Source organism: Sorghum bicolor, chromosome 3, assembly GCF_000003195.3.
Source record: "Sorghum bicolor cultivar BTx623 chromosome 3, Sorghum_bicolor_NCBIv3, whole genome shotgun sequence".
Lineage (NCBI taxonomy): Eukaryota > Viridiplantae > Streptophyta > Magnoliopsida > Poales > Poaceae > Sorghum > Sorghum bicolor.
Genome location: NC_012872.2, coordinates 17,726,900 through 17,730,502, shown reverse-complemented (window position 1 = coordinate 17,730,502; position 3,603 = coordinate 17,726,900).

Below are 3,603 nucleotides of genomic sequence, written 5' to 3'. Positions count from 1 at the left end.
ACTAAAACTTGTGACTGCCCAGTCTGTCCCTCAACCCAGTTACTGAGTAAGGGTAATGTAGGTTGAATAGTTTGTTTAGTTAGCCTATCTACCGGAGAAGAAGTATTCACTTACTTGTTAATCTGTTTTTTACTTGATCTTAGAAGCTTGTGATCATGTTTGCACCTTGTTACATGTTCCTTTGGTTCCTCATCATGACATATTGCATCCTATGTGCATTCCCTAAGTTTATCACCTTGTCATGCATACCATGGTGCACCCAAAGGCATGAAAGTCTTGGAGTTCACCCCGCCAGAGCTGGAGGAGCAGCAGAGGGAGCAACCCCAAGAGGAAGGACTTACCAGAGTGCCCTGACCACCGTCCTTCTACGTACATCGAAGGCAAGCCCCGGAGTATTATAAGACTCCCACTATTTTTGTTATCATGCTCAGCTGTTAATTAACTATGGTTATGTATTGAGGCATTAAGTGTTAGGCGTTGATATGATAACCTTGCTGCATAATGACTACCTTGTCCACCTTATACCTCACCTTGAGTAGGTTCAGGATCGAAGTATTGCTTAGCCATGCTTAGCTCGGTAGAAGTTGGGTGATTTCATGTAACCTACGAGAGATAGGTGGATATGTTGATCACGGTTGGCTATATTGCTATCGTGGAATAGCCATGTGATATAATGAATGGAGACCGAGTGGGAATGCGATAGTGAAGCAACAAGGCATGGAGGTCTTGGGTGTGAATCTATCCCCGTCTGTGTCGTTTAATGACTGAGACACTGTACGTCCTCTCGTCATGTTGAACGCATGACTGACACTTAGTTGGCCGGATAAGTCGTTCGGACCGCGAAGCCTATGAGTCAACTCAGGCCGGGCACCCCGTTCTGTTTGAGTGCGCACCCCGGTTGGTAGTAAGTATGTGCGGGGAGTCAATGGCATAAGCCCAAGGTGTCATGTTAGAGTCCTGGCCCTGGCAGATTATCGTCCCTGGGGTGCGGCGCTGATCGGATCCGCGAATTGGTCCTGAGTTGTGCTAAAGGTGACCTAAGGCTGCTCTTGCAAAGTACGCCTAGGTGAGTGCTAGGAATACCCCTCCAGCTGGATAGGAATCGATTTGAATCGCCGTCTGTCTCGGATAGTGAGAACTTGACTTGAGAAGCGGCAACGTAGAACTCACTAAATGAACTTGATGGTTATGTTCAGGATAATGATAGCTATGTGATAATCTGGATATGGTTATTATTGTGTTGCTTAATAATCAAGTGGTTGCTTAGAACAGGTGCTAATCTAGTGAATAGCTCTTTAAGTAATTAACTTCCTGCTAATAAGGAGGTAAATGTGTTACTTCAAACTAAAGCTTTTATGCAAAATATGAGTCGAACTAGCCCACAAATATGAGCCTTGCATAATCCTTGGTGTCACTTTATTTCTGGTTTACGACGGGTAAGTCTAGCTGAGTACATTATCATAATCAGGGTTTTATCTACCCTTGCTGTAGATGACATCGTGTATCACGGTTACTGTGCTAACTGTCACCATCCGGCTGCGGATGAAGAGTAGATCTCAGGCAAGATCATCTCTTGTATCTTACTTATGCTTTTGTTGGGCTGATCACCAGACTGGCATGTAACAAGACCATGTGTGTGTGATGTTTCAAAACTACTTTGCTTCCGCTATCAAACTTGTGTTGTAATAACTTTATTTGAACTCCGATGGATGTAAAACTATGTTCTGTGTTGAATGTTTGTAATCTGTGATGGAGATGCTTGATCATGTACGATCTTGGTTGTATGTTGGTTGAATCAAGATATTTTGAGGTTTCGTCGGACTACCGGATTTATATGGGTTCAAATCCATTGGCTCGACTGCTTTCGTCGTCGTTAATTCACTTGAATTCTTATAAATTGGATGGTTCTGTTACAGCTGGCATCGGAGCAAGATTAAGCATTTAACCATCATAGATGTACTTAAAATCAAATAAATTTATTTTTCCCAAACTATTTGGCAACTTAGGATATGCATAGGGTTGTTTTGAAAATGTTTGAACAAAAATATACCATGCCAGTGGTCATACCCTTTATGCCCGCATAAGGACTTTTAGGTGGCTATAAGTAATACTAATTGGGGGTTTTTCCTTTCGTTGTCCATACAGCGTGCAAAAGTATGGATGCTACTTACTTAAGTGGTAATGAGTGGCTCAACACTCTCGAGCAGAAGTTCCGCTTGCTGAGGGTGACGGAAGAGCTGAAGACGGAATATGCAGCACATCAGCCGAAAGGCAAAGCAGGTGTTTGGTAAAGTCATCATAGGGCCACCTTGCCTACTAATGCTGTTGTAACCTAGGATCAGTTCAAAACTGCTTTTAGGGACACTTATATTCCGTAGGGCTTAATGACCATCAAACAAACTGAGTTCATGAACTTACTCAGGGCACCAAGAGTTTGACCGAGTATCTTCACGCCTTCAATAACTTATCTCGCTATGCTACTGAGTTTGTAGACACTGATGCCAAGAAGCTTGCTAGTTTCAAGAGGGGACTCAGGCCCAAGCTGTCAAAGAATATGGCTGGTAACAAGAGTACCACCTTCAATGTGTAAGTGAGCGATGCCTTGATGCAAGAGAACTCTAATGCAATCTATGCTGCATCCAAGAATCGCAAGAGGGCCTATGAAGCAGATGCTTCATAGTCCAATGCTCTAGTGGCAACCAAGCTGACTTATCGCCCGCCTAATATTGTGACAAGATACAAGCCACATCAGAAGAAGTCTAATGTGAAAACTAGGGTTCGCAAATCGTTCATGTTGCTCTTCCCAGGGGCGCCACAGGTCAAGGGAGCTCCAATACTTCCCCTACTAACCGTCCCTACTTCAATTGCAAGCAAGTTGGTCACTGGGTGAGAGATTGCCCTTATCCAAAGAGGAATTCTGTAGCTGGGGGCAATGTACGTCCCAACCGAATGCACTACACCACCATTGAGGAAATTCCTACAGGTGAAGTGGTTACGGCTGCTATGTTTCTTATCAACCAACACCCTGTACTTGTCTTGTTTGATTCTGGAGCTTCGCATTCTTTTATGAGTCAAGCATTTGCATCTAAGCATGGGCAAACTGTAGTGGATATTGACAAGGGCAAATTTTGCATTAGTGCTGGTGGTAATCAAATTTCTACTAACCAGTTGGTAAGACATGTGCACCTTGCCATTGAAGGGTGTAACTATTTAGCCGATCTTGTAATTTTGCCTGGATTGGCAATAGATGTTATTCTGGGGATGAAGTGGATGAGTGGCCACGGTGTGTTAATAGATACCCCAACAAGGGTAATCATGTTGAGGGAACCTGATAGTAAAGAAGCTTTCTTAGTCCAACTTCCTAGAGATGATGACATCTGTAATGCTGCGAATGCTATAAAACCACTAACTGTGGCAGAAATTCTTGTAGTATTTGAGTTTCCGGATGTTTTTCTAGAGGATCTACCTAGGTTGCCTCCAGACAGAGACATAGAGTTTAAAATTGATCTAATTCCAGGCACCGCACCTATCTCTAGAAGGCCATATCGAATGCCACCCAATGAACTAGCAGAGTTGATGAAGAAATTGTAAGAACTCCTACAG